Source organism: Hyla sarda, chromosome 5, assembly GCF_029499605.1.
Source record: "Hyla sarda isolate aHylSar1 chromosome 5, aHylSar1.hap1, whole genome shotgun sequence".
Classification (NCBI taxonomy): domain Eukaryota; kingdom Metazoa; phylum Chordata; class Amphibia; order Anura; family Hylidae; genus Hyla; species Hyla sarda.
The window spans coordinates 233,632,822-233,647,071 of NC_079193.1; positions in this window are offsets into that span (position 1 = coordinate 233,632,822).

A 14,250-nucleotide genomic window follows, 5' to 3' on the forward strand; every position below is an offset into this window, starting at 1 on the left:
AATTTGCTGCATCGCAAACTTGCACCATGATACTCACTGTAAGCCCCCTGCCCATGTGAATGTACCCTGTACATTTACAGGGTGGGGGGGAACCTCCAGCTGTTGCAAAACTACAACTCCCAGCATGCACAGTCTATCAGTGCATGCTGGTAGTTATAGTTTTGCAACAGCTGGAGGCACACGGGTTGGGAAACACTGAGTTAGGAAACAGACAACGTTTCCCAACCAGTGTGCCTCCAGTTGTTGCAAAACCACTACTCCCAAACATTCTCAGGCATGCTGGAAGTAGTAGTTCAGCAACATCTTTAGAGCCAGATGTTGCCGAACTACAACTCCCAGCATGCTTGGAGTTGTAGTTTTGCAACATCTGGAGGACTACAGTTTGCAGACCACTAATACAGTGGTTCCCAATCTGTGCCCTTCCAGATGTTGCAAAACTACAACTCCCAGCATGCCAAAATTGTCCAGGCATGCTGGGAGTTGTAGTTCTGCAACATCTGAAGGGCCAGATGTTACAGAACTACAACTCCCAGCATTCCTGGACAGTAAGGGCATGCTGAGGATGTGTAGTTTTGCAACATCTGGAAGGGCACAGTGGTCTCCAAACTGTGGACCTCCAGATGTTGCAAAACTGTAACTCCCAGCATGCCCAGACGCCAAGGGCTGTCTGGGCATGCTGGGAGTTGTAGTATACAGGGTCCCATTACAGCAATGCATGCCGCTTTACGGCGACGTGCATTGCTGTAAAGGGCCTGACCGCGGCTGAAGAGGAACTCACCTGACGTCACTCATCGGCGCCTGTACTGTGGAGGGGAGAAGACGCAGCCCTGCAGCTGAGGAGATCGCTGCGTGGGACATCAATAGTGTTGCTCGTGAATATAGCATATTCGCGAATATTCGCGAATATAGCACTATATATTCTTAATTACGAATATTCGTTTTTTTTTTTTTTTTTTTTTTTCACAGTCAACATCACAGTGACCACCCCTCTCTGCTTCCAGCTTGTGTGGTGTAAAGAAGGCTCTAATACTACTGTGTGAGACTGGCATGCAAATTTTCTCATATGCGAAAATTAGCATATGCTAATTTTCGCATATGCGCATTTTCGCTTATGCTTATTTTTTATATGCTAATTTTTGCATATGTTAATATTCGCATATGTGAATGTTCGCATATGCGAAAATAAAACGAGAATATTACGAATATGCGAATTTTGCGAATATATGACGAATATTCGTCCATATATTCGCGAATATTCGCGAATTCGAATATGGCCTATGCCGCTCAACACTAGAGATCAAGTGAGCTAGAGATCAAGTGATCCTTTTTTAATTTTTTTTCTCAACTCTGCATACACCTATAGGGAAGGGGGGGGGGGTTACTCTACATATACCTATAGGGGAATAGGGGAGGGGGGGGGGTTACTCTACCTATACCTATAGGGGAGGAGGGGGGTTATTCTACATATACCTATAGGGGAGGAGGGGGGGTTACTCTACATATACCTATGGGGGAGGGGGGGGTTTACTCTACATATATACCTATAGGGGAGGAGGGGGGTTACTCTACATATATACCTATAGGGTAGGAGGGGGGGGTTACTCTACATATACATATGGGGGAGGGGGGTTACTCTACATATACCTATAGCTGAGGAGGGGGGTTACTCTACATATACATATGGGGGAGGGGGGTTACTCTACATATACCTATAGCGGAGGAGGGGGGGTTACTCTACATATTACTATAGGGGAGGAGGGGGGGTTACTCTACATATACCTATGGGGGAGGGGGGGTTACTCTACATATATACCTATAGGGGAGGAGGGGGGGTTACTCTACATATACCTATGGGGAAGGGGAGCGGGGGTTACTCTACATATACCTGTAGGGGAGGGGGGGGGGGTTACTCTACATATACCTGTAGGGGAGGGGGGTTACTCTCTACATATACCTATGGGGAAGGGGAGGGGGGGTTACTCTGCATATACCTATGGGGAAGGGGAGGGGGGTTACTCTACATATATACCTATGGGGAAGGGTAGGGGGGGTTACTCTATATATACCTATAGGGGAGGGGGGTTACTCTCTATATATATCTATGGGGAAGGGGATGGGGGGGTTACTCTGCATATAACTATGGGGAAGGTGAGGGGGGTTACTCTACATAAACCTAAGGGAAGGGGGGGTTACTCTACATATACCTAAGGGGAGGGGGGTTACTCTGCATATACCTATGGGGAAGGGGAGGGGGGTTACTCTACATATATACCTATGGGGAAGGGTAGGGGGGGTTACTCTACATATACCTATAGGGGAGGGGGGTTACTCTCTACATATACCTATGGGGAAGGGGAGGGGGGGGTTACTCTGCATATACCTATGGGGAAGGATAGGGGGGGTTACTCTACATATACCTATGGGGAAGGGGAGGGGGGTTACTCTACATATATGCATATAGGGGTGGGGGTTACTCTACATATACCTATAGGGGAGGGGGGGTTACTCTACATATACCTATAGGGGGGGGGGGTTACTCTACATATACCTATAGGGGAGGGGGGGTTACTCTACATATACCTATAGGGGAGGGGGGTTACTCTACATATACCTATGGGGAAGGGGAGGAGGGGGTACCCTACATATACCTATGGGGAAGAGGGGGGTGTAGCTGCATATACATATGGGAAAGAGGGGGGTGTAACTGCATATACCTATGGGAAAGGGGGGTGTAACTGCATATACCTATGGGAAAGGGGGGGTGTATCTGCATATACCTATGGGAAAGGGGGGGTGTAACATATACCTATGGGAAAGGGGGGGTGTAACTGCATATACCTATGGGAAAGAGGGGGGTGTACCTGCTTATACTAATGGGAAAGAGGGGGGTGTACCTGCTTATACTTATGGGAAAGAGGGGGGGATGTAACTGCATATACCTATGGGAATGAGGAGGGTGTAACTGCTTATACCTATGGGAAAGGGGGGGAGGTAACTCTGCCTACATCTATGGGGAAAGGGGAGGAAGGGGGGGGGGGGTAACTGCCTATACCAATGGGGAAGAGGGGGGTAACTCTGCCTATACCAATGGGGAAGAGGGGGGTAACTCTGCCTATACCAATTGGGAAGGGGGGGGGAATCTGCCAATACCTATGGGAAAAAAGGGGTTCAACTCTGCCTATACCTATGGGAAACGGGGGGATTTTTAATTTTTTTTTAAACTCTGCCTATACCTACGGGGAAAGGGGGTGGGGGGACTCTGCTGCCTATACCTATTGGGAAGGGGGTTTAACTTTGCTGCCTATACCTACAGGGAAGAGGGGCAACCTAACTTTATACCTGGATGCCTAACTACTTACCTACTTACCCAGCTACCTAACTATACACATACCTGGCCTTCATACATGGCTGCCTAACTACCTAGCTAGCCCACTACCTACCTAACTTTTCACCTACCTACACATCTGGCTTCCTGATCTACCTACCTAGTTACCTGGCTACCTACCTACCTGCCCTTTTACTGTGCAGGACACCAAGGAGGGCATTATTACAGTTTGTGGGCCTATAGATGGGAAGATTGTGTAGAGGAGGGCACTGAATATATGCAGAGTCTGACATGTTTTTCCTGCAGATGTTAAGAGATCCGTATGGCGAATTTTACGAATATGAAAATTTAGAGAATATATTTGACGAATATTCGTCCATATATTAGCGAATATTCGCGAATTCGAATATGGCCTATGCCGCTCAACACTAGACATCAAGTGAGCATCCTTTTAAAAAAAAAATTTTCTCAACTCTGCATACACCTATAGGGGGGGGGGGGGTTACTCTACATATACCTATGGGGGAGGGGGGTTACTCTACATATACCTATAGGGGAGGAGGGGGGGGTTACTCTACATATGCCTATAGGGGAGGAGGGGGGGGGTTACTCTACATATACCTATGGGGGAGGGGGGGTTTACTCTACATATATACCTATAGGGGAGGAGGGGGGGTTACTCTACATATATACCTATAGGGGAGGAGGGGGGTTACTCTACATATACATATGGGGGAGGGGGGTTACTCTACATATACCTATAGCGGAGGAGGGGGGGTTACTCTACATATACCTATAGGGGAGGAGGGGGGTTACTCTACATATACCTATGGGGGAGGGGGGGTTACTCTACATATATACCTATAGGGGAGGAGGGGGGGGTTACTCTACATATACCTATGGGGAAGGGGAGCGGGGGTTACTCTACATATACCTATAGGGGAGGGGGGGGTTACTCTCTACATATAACTATGGGGAAGGGAGGGGGGGTTACTTTGCATATACCTATGGGGAAGGGGACAGGGGGTTACTCTACATATACCTAAGGGAAGGGGGGGGTTACTCTACATATACCTAAGGGGAGGGGGGTTACTCTGCATATACCTATGGGGAAGGGGAGGGGGGTTACTCTACATATATACCTATGGGGAAGGGTAGGGGTGTTACTTTACATATACCTATAGGGGAGGGGGGTTACTCTCTACATATATCTATGGGGAAGGGGAGGGGGGTTACTCTGCATATAACTATGGGGAAGGGGAGGGGGGGGGGTAATCTACATATACCTAAGGGAAGGGGGGGTTACTCTACATATACCTAAGGGGAGGGGGGTTACTCTGCATATACCTATGGGGAAGGGGAGGGGGGGTTACTCTACATATATACCTATGGGGAAGGGTAGGGGGGTTACTCTACATATACCTATAGGGGAGGGGGGTTACTCTCTACATATACTTATGGGGAAGGGGAGGGGGGTTACTCTGCACATACCTATGGGGAAGGGGAGGGGGGTTACTCTACATATACCTATGGGGAAAGGGAGGGGGTTACTCTACATATATACATATAGGGGTGGGGGGGTTACTCTACACATACCTATAGGGGAGGGGGGTTACTCTGCATATACCTATTGGGGGGGGGGTTACTCTACATATACCTATAGGGGAGGGGGGGTTACTCTACATATACCTATGGGGAAGGGGAGGAAAGGGTACTCTACATATACCTATGGGGAAGAGGGGGGTGTAGCTGCATATACATATGGGAAAGAGGGGGGTGTAACTGCATATACCTATTGGAAAGGGGGGTGTAACTGCATATACCTATGGGAAAGGGGGGGTGTATCTGCATATACCTATGGGAAAGGGGGGTGTAACTGCATATACCTATGGGAAAGGGGGGGTGTAACTGCATATACCTATGGGAAAGAGGGGGGTGTACCTGCTTATACTAATGGGAAAGAGGGGGGTGTACCTGCTTATACTTATGAGAAAGAGGGGGGGGATGTAACTGCATATACCTATGGGAATGAGGAGGGTGTAACTGCTTATACCTATGGGAAAGAGGGGGGGGGAGGTAACTCTGCCTATATCTATGGCGAAAGGGGAGGAAGGGGGGGGGGGGGTAACTGCCTATACCAATGGGGAAGAGGGGGTAACTCTGCCTATACCAATGGGGAAGAGGGGGGTAACTCTGCCTAAACCAATTGGGAAGGGGGGGGGAATCTGCCTATACCTATGGGAAAAAAGGGGTTTAACTCTGCCCATACCTATGGGAAACGGGGGGATTTTTTTTTTAAAACTCTGCCTATACCTACGGGGAAAGGGGGTGGGGGGAATCTGCTGCCTATACCTATTGGGAAGGGGGTTTAACTCTGCTGCCTATACCTACAGGGAAGAGGGGCTACCTAACTTTATACCTGGATGCCTAACTACTTACCTACTTACCCAGCTACCTAACTATGTACATACCTGGCCTTCATACATGGCTGCCTAACTACCTAGCTAGCCCACTGTCACGATGCCGGCTGGCAGGTAGTGGATCCTCTGTGCCAGAGAGGGATTGGCGTGGACCGTGCTAGTGGACCGGTTCTAAGCCACTACTGGTTTTCACCAGAGCCCGCCGCAAAGCGGGATGGTCTTGCTGCGGCGGTAGTGACCAGGTCGTATCCACTAGCAACGGCTCACCTCTCTGGCTGCTGAAGATAGGCGCGGTACAAGGGAGTAGGCAAAAGCAAGGTCGGACGTAGCAGAAGGTCGGGGCAGGCAGCAAGGATCGTAGTCAGGGGCAACGGCAGAAGGTCTGGAAACACAGGCAAGGAACACACAAGGAACGCTTTCACTGGCACTAAGGCAACAAGATCCGGCCAGGGAGTGCAGGGGAAGTGAGGTGATATAGGGAAGTGCACAGGTGAACACACTGATTGGAACCACTGCGCCAATCAGCGGCGCAGTGGCCCTTTAAATCGCAGAGACCCGGCGCGCGCGCGCCCTAGGGAGCGGGGCCGCGCGCGCCGGGACAGAACAGACGGAGAGCGAGTCAGGTAGGGGAGCCGGGGTGCGCATCGCGAGCGGGCGCTACCCGCATCGCGAATCGCATCCCGGCTGGCAGCGGAATCGCAGCGCCCCGGGTCAGAGGACGTGACCGGAGCGCTGCCGCGGGGAGAGTGAAGCGAGCGCTCCGGGGAGGAGCGGGGACCCGGAGCGCTCGGCGTAACAGTACCCCCCCCCTTGGGTCTCCCCCTCTTCTTAGAGCCTGAGAACCTGAGGAGCAGACTTTTGTCTAGGATGTTGTCCTCAGGTACCCAGGATCTCTCTTCAGGACCACAACCCTCCCAGTCCACTAAAAAAAAATTTTTCCCTCTGACCTTTTTGGCAGCTAAAATTTCTTTGACCGAGAAGATGTCCGAGGAGCCGGAAACAGGAGTGGGAGGAACAGATTTGGGAGAAAAACGGTTGAGGATGAGTGGTTTGAGAAGAGAGACGTGAAAGGCATTAGGGATACGAAGAGAGGGAGGAAGAAGAAGTTTATAAGAGACAGGATTAATTTGACACAAAATTTTGAAAGGACCAAGATAGCGTGGTCCCAACTTGTAGCTAGGGACACGGAAGCGGACATATTTAGCGGAGAGCCATACCTTGTCTCCAGGGGAAAAAACGGGGGGAGCTCTTCTTTTCTTATCCGCGAACCTCTTCATGCGTGATGAAGCCTGTAAGAGAGAATTTTGGGTCTCTCTCCATATGATGGAAAGGTCACGAGAAATTTCATCCACAGCGGGCAGACCAGAGGGCAAGGGAGTAGGGAGGGGGGGAAGAGGGTGACGGCCGTACACCACGAAAAATGGGGATTTGGAGGAAGACTCAGAGACCCTGAAGTTATACGAGAATTCGGCCCATGGGAGGAGATCTGCCCAGTCATCCTGGCGGGAGGAAACAAAATGTCGCAAATAATCACCCAAGATCTGGTTAATCCTTTCTACTTGTCCATTGGACTGGGGATGATATGCAGAAGAAAAATTTAATTTAATCTTGAGTTGTTTACAGAGAGCCCTCCAGAATTTAGACACGAATTGGACGCCTCTATCCGAGACAATCTGCGTAGGCAACCCGTGAAGACGAAAAATGTGTACAAAAAATTGTTTAGCCAACTGAGGCGCAGAAGGAAGACCAGGAAGAGGGATGAAATGTGCCATTTTGGAGAATCGATCAACGACCACCCAAATAACAGTGTTGCCATGGGATGGGGGTAAGTCAGTAATAAAATCCATACCAATCAGAGACCAAGGCTGTTCGGGGACAGGCAGAGGATGAAGAAAACCAGCGGGCTTCTGGCGAGGAGTCTTATCCCGGGCACAGATAGTGCAGGCTCGCACAAAGTCCACAACATCCGTCTCCAGAGTCGGCCACCAATAGAAGCGGGAGATGAGTTGCACAGATTTCTTGATACCCGCATGACCTGCGAGATGGGAGGAGTGACCCCATTTGAGGATTCCGAGGCGTTGGCGAGGAGAAACAAAGGTCTTTCCTGGAGGAGTCTGCCTGATGGAGGCAGGAGAAGTGGAGATCAGGCAGTCAGGTGGAATGATGTGTTGCGGAGAGAGTTCAACTTCTGAGGCATCCGAGGAACGAGAGAGAGCATCGGCCCTAATGTTCTTATCGGCAGGACGAAAGTGAATCTCAAAATTAAATCGGGCAAAGAACAGAGACCACCGGGCCTGGCGAGGATTCAGCCGTTGGGCAGACTGGAGGTAGGAGAGGTTCTTGTGGTCGGTGTAGATAATAACAGGAGAACTTGATCCCTCCAGCAGATGCCTCCATTCCTCAAGTGCTAATTTAATGGCTAGAAGCTCTCGATCCCCGATGGAGTAGTTCCTCTCCGCTGGAGAGAAGGTCCTAGAGAAAAAACCACAAGTGACAGCATGCCCGGAAGAATTTTTTTGTAGAAGAACAGCTCCAGCTCCCACTGAGGAGGCATCAACCTCCAATAGGAAGGGTTTGGAAGGGTCAGGTCTGGAGAGGACGGGAGCCGAAGAAAAGGCAGACTTGAGTCGTTTAAAGGCGTCTTCTGCTTGAGGGGGCCAGGACTTGGGATCAGCATTTTTTTTGGTTAAAGCCACGATAGGAGCCACAATGGTAGAAAAATGTGGAATAAATTGCCTGTAATAATTGGCGAACCCCAAAAAGCGTTGGATAGCACGGAGTCCGGAGGGGCGTGGCCAATCTAAGACGGCAGAGAGTTTGTCTGGATCCATCTGTAGTCCCTGGCCAGAGACCAAATATCCTAGAAAAGGAAGAGATTGGCATTCAAACAGACATTTCTCAATTTTGGCATAGAGTTGGTTGTCACGAAGTCTCTGAAGAACCATACGGACATGCTGGCGGTGTTCTTCTAGATTGGCAGAAAAAATTAGGATATCGTCCAGATATACAACAACACAGGAGTATAACAGATCACGAAAAATTTCATTGACAAAGTCTTGGAAGACGGCAGGGGCGTTGCACAGTCCAAAGGGCATGACCAGATACTCAAAGTGTCCATCTCTGGTGTTAAATGCCGTTTTCCACTCGTCCCCCTCTCTGATGCGGATGAGGTTATAGGCGCCTCTTAAGTCCAATTTAGTGAAGATGTGGGCACCTTGGAGGCGATCAAAGAGTTCAGAGATGAGGGGTAAGGGGTAGCGGTTCTTAACCGTGATTTTATTAAGACCGCGGTAGTCAATGCATGGACGTAGGGAGCCATCTTTTTTGGACACAAAGAAAAATCCGGCTCCGGCAGGAGAGGAGGATTTACGGATAAAGCCCTTTTTTAGATTCTCCTGGACATATTCGGACATGGCAAGAGTCTCTGGGGCAGAGAGAGGATAAATTCTGCCCCGGGGTGGAGTAGTGCCCGGGAGGAGGTCGATAGGGCAATCATAAGGCCTGTGAGGAGGTAGAGTCTCAGCTTGTTTTTTGCAGAAAACATCCGCGAAGTCCATATAGGCCTTAGGGAGACCGGTTACTGGAGGAACCACAGAGTTACGGCAAGGGTTACTGGGAACCGGTTTTAGACAGTTCTTGGAACAAGAGGACCCCCAACTCTTGATCTCCCCAGTGGACCAATCCAGGGTAGGGGAATGAAGTTGAAGCCAGGGAAGTCCAAGGAGAATTTCCGAGGTGCAATTGGGGAGGACCAAAAGTTCAATCCTCTCATGATGAGATCCGATGCTCATAAGAAGGGGCTCCGTGCGGAAACGTATGGTACAGTCCAATCTTTCATTATTTACACAATTGATGTAGAGGGGTCTGGCGAGACTGGTCACCGGGATGTTGAACCTGTTGACGAGAGAGGCCAAAATAAAATTTCCTGCAGATCCAGAGTCCAAGAAGGCCACTGTAGAGAAGGAGAAGGCAGAGGCAGACATCCGCACAGGCACAGTAAGACGTGGAGAAGCAGAGTAGACATCAAGGACTGTCTCATCTTTGTGCGGAGTCAGCGTACGTCTTTCCAGGCGGGGAGGACGGATAGGACAATCTCTCAGGAAGTGTTCGGTACTAGCACAGTACAGGCAGAGGTTCTCCATACGGCGTCGTGTCCTCTCTTGAGGTGTCAGGCGAGACCGGTCGACCTGCATAGCCTCCACGGCGGGAGGCACAGGAACAGATTGCAGGGGACCAGAGGAGAGAGGAGCCGAGGAGAAGAAACGCCTCGTGCGAACAGAGTCCATATCTTGGCGGAGTTCCTGACGCCTTTCGGAAAAACGCATGTCAATGCGAGTGGCTAGGTGAATAAGTTCATGTAGATTAGCAGGAATTTCTCGTGCGGCCAGAACATCTTTAATGTTGCTGGATAGGCCTTTTTTGAAGGTCGCGCAGAGGGCCTCATTATTCCAGGACAATTCTGAAGCAAGAGTACGGAATTGTACGGCATACTCGCCAACGGAAGAATTACCCTGGACCAGGTTCAACAGGGCAGTCTCAGCAGAAGAGGCTCGGGCAGGTTCCTCAAAGACACTTCGGATTTCCGAGAAGAAGGAGTGTACAGAGGCAGTGACGGGGTCATTGCGGTCCCAGAGCGGTGTGGCCCATGACAGTGCTTTTCCGGACAGAAGGCTGACTACGAAAGCCACCTTAGACCTTTCGGTGGGAAACAGGTCCGACATCATCTCCAGATGCAGGGAACATTGGGAAAGAAAGCCACGGCAAAACTTAGAGTCCCCATCAAATTTATCCGGCAAGGATAAGCGTATCCCAGGAGCGGCCACTCGCTGCGGAGGAGGTGCAGGAGCTGGCGGAGGAGATGACTGCTGAAGCTGTGGTAGTAACTGTTGTAGCATAACGGTCAGTTGAGACAGCTGTTGGCCTTGTTGCGCTATCTGTTGTGACTGCTGGGCGACCACCGTGGTGAGGTCAGCGACAACTGGCAGAGGAACTTCAGCGGGATCCATGGCCGGATCTACTGTCACGATGCCGGCTGGCAGGTAGTGGATCCTCTGTGCCAGAGAGGGATTGGCGTGGACCGTGCTAGTGGACCGGTTCTAAGCCACTACTGGTTTTCACCAGAGCCCGCCGCAAAGCGGGATGGTCTTGCTGCGGCGGTAGTGACCAGGTCGTATCCACTAGCAACGGCTCACCTCTCTGGCTGCTGAAGATAGGCGCGGTACAAGGGAGTAGGCAAAAGCAAGGTCGGACGTAGCAGAAGGTCGGGGCAGGCAGCAAGGATCGTAGTCAGGGGCAACGGCAGAAGGTCTGGAAACACAGGCAAGGAACACACAAGGAACGCTTTCACTGGCACTAAGGCAACAAGATCCGGCCAGGGAGTGCAGGGGAAGTGAGGTGATATAGGGAAGTGCACAGGTGAACACACTGATTGGAACCACTGCGCCAATCAGCGGCGCAGTGGCCCTTTAAATCGCAGAGACCCGGCGCGCGCGCGCCCTAGGGAGCGGGGCCGCGCGCGCCGGGACAGAACAGACGGAGAGCGAGTCAGGTAGGGGAGCCGGGGTGCGCATCGCGAGCGGGCGCTACCCGCATCGCGAATCGCATCCCGGCTGGCAGCGGAATCGCAGCGCCCCGGGTCAGAGGACGTGACCGGAGCGCTGCCGCGGGGAGAGTGAAGCGAGCGCTCCGGGGAGGAGCGGGGACCCGGAGCGCTCGGCGTAACACCCACTACCTACCTAACTATTCACCTACCTACATATCTGGCTTCCTGGTCTACCTACCTAGTTACCTATTTACCTGGCTACCTACCTACCTGCCCTTTTACTGTGCAGGACACCAAGGAGGGCATTATTACAGTTTGTGGGCCTATAGATGGGAAGATTGTGTAGAGGAGGGCACTGAATATATGCAGAGTCTGACATGTTTTTCCTGCAGATGTTAAGAGATCCAGACAGAAAAGAAAAGGAAAAGGAAAGAGAATGCCACTGATCAGAAAATACATAATTGTGAGTCCCAAAATGTAACTGCAATCACTTATATGGTAAACACATCCTGTGTACATCTGATATCTACCGCCAAATGGTCCTGTATATAATCACTTATACAGATCCTTTATAGTATACTGGTCTGTGTATAGTGGTTTTATTCAGTACAGTATGGCGGTATTATCCAGTTATTGTGTGGTGGTTTATATTTACTCCTTGTATACCAGTATTATTGGTCATGGAAATTTACCTAAAAGTGTTTCTTATATATATATATATAAATTTTAATTTATTGTGTGTGGGATTTAGGTGGAATAGGGGCGTGGCAGAAGATTGACGAGCTGCAGAGCCTAGTAGGGGCCCTGAGTGATGTCAGTCTGCTCCTGGGAGGGGGTGTAATTAAGGGGGGGGAGGAGGTAAATAAGGGGGGGAGGGAGGGGGGTGTAATTAAGGGGGGGTGCGGGTGGGGGGGGGGGATCCAAACAAAGGGTCCGCCCCGGGTGCCAAATGCTCTAGGTACTTCCTTGAATTCCCCTGCAACTTTTGTGCGACATTTGCTATTGAACAAATCTGAAAGTGAACTACTGTTTGCAGTGGTTTGGACTACAGTGGTCCCTCAACATACGATGGTAATCCGTTCCAAATGGACCATCGTATGTTGAGGGATCGGCGAAATGTAAAGTATAGGACAGTGGTCTACAACCTGCGGACCTCCAAATGTTGCAAAACTACAACACCCAGCATGCCCAGACAGCCAACGGCTGTCCGGGCATGCTGGGAGTTGTAGTTTTGCAACCTCTGGAGGTCCGCAGGTTGAAGACCACTGGTATTGGAGGTTATACTCACATGTTCCCGGCGCTCCGGACCGTCACCGCTCGTCACCGCTGCCCTGGATGTCGCCCTCCATCGATGTCGTCGCGTCCCCGGGGTGTCCCCGACGCTTTGGCAAGGCCTCTGCTTCCCCGGCATCTGCGCTCTCCGTCGCCCGCCATCACATCGCTACGCACGCCGCTCCTATTGGATGACGGGACGGCATGCGCAGCCACATGATGACGACGAAGGAGAGCGCCGAAGATGCAAGGGATCCCGAAGAGGACGCGCCGAAGACCCAAGTACAGGTAAGTGATCGTCAGCGGACCGCACGGGGCACCGTAAATGGCTATCTGGTGGTAGCTGAAGCAGTCTGCGCTGCCAGATAGCCGTTTATGTGATGGCCCTGACTTACAAAAGCATCGTATGTTGATGCTGCCTTCAACATGCGATGGCCTCTGAGAGGCCATCGTAAGTTGAAATGATCGTATGTTGGGGCCATCGTAGGTTGGGGGATGGGGTCACTGTACTTTTATGCAGTGGTGATGGATGCTTGATCTGCGACTTTTTTCTGAAAGTTGGAAAAAAGTTGCAGTGCCGTGATTTACACGGAAACTCAGGCCATGTAATTTCAGCACTGTAAAGTACTCTAAATGCGTACTAGGGCGGTAAAAGCGGTGGGCATGTGGTAAAATGGTTAATACATTCCTCGATGCCCGGCATGAATATAATGTCATAAATTAGGGAGGGGGAGAAAAGTGAAAGCACTTTTAGATGCCGTGATCAAGTGTGATTGTGGTGTCTAAAGGGTTAATTGTGGACAACATTTGGAAAGAGCAGGTCAATTGGGGAGGGGGTTAAAAGCATCCAAAGATATTTAGGGGTTTACAAAGTGGAAAAACAACAACTTTAACCTGTTGGGGACCACGGGCGTATGGGTACGCCCTTGTGCCCTGGTACTTAAGGACCTGTACGTCCGTGGGAATTTCTATCCCCGTTGCTAGCCGGATGGTGATTGGAATGGGATGCCTGCTGAAATCATTCAGTAGGCATCTCGTGCAAATACCTGGGGGGCGGGGGTCCTGATCAGATCGGCAATTTGCAAAATAGGGATGATCGGAGCTGTCAGAGAAAGCCCCAATCATCCTGAAGGATAGGAGTGAGGTGGCAGGGGTTCCACCTCCTCCTATCCCCTGCGATTGGCTGATCAGGACTGACCGACAAATCGCAGGGCAGGGGTGGGGGTGCGGCGGGGACTGCCGGCGGCAGTTACCTGAGTTCACACGGGCACCAGGGACCGGTGGCTGACAGGAGAGGCAGGCAAATGGAGGCAGCAGTGACAGTGTCCCAGATGCAGCAGTGAAGATTGCCATAAAGTGATCTCCACTGCTGTTTCTAGTAGTTTGAAAACTACAACTCCCGGCATGCCCAGACAGCCTTTGGCTGTCTGGGCATCCTGGGAGTTGTAGTTTTGCAACATCTGGAAGGCCACAGTTTGGAGACCACTGTCCTTCCAGATATTACAAAACTACAACTCTCAGCATGCCCAGACAGTCCAGGCATGCTGGGAGTTGTAGTTTTGCAACATCTGGAAGGACAGTCCAAACTGTAGTACTCCAGACGTCAATTCAAAGCATGCTGAGACTGTACAGGCATGCTGGGAGTTGTAGTTTGGCAACACATGGCCCTTCAGATGTTGCCGAACTACAAC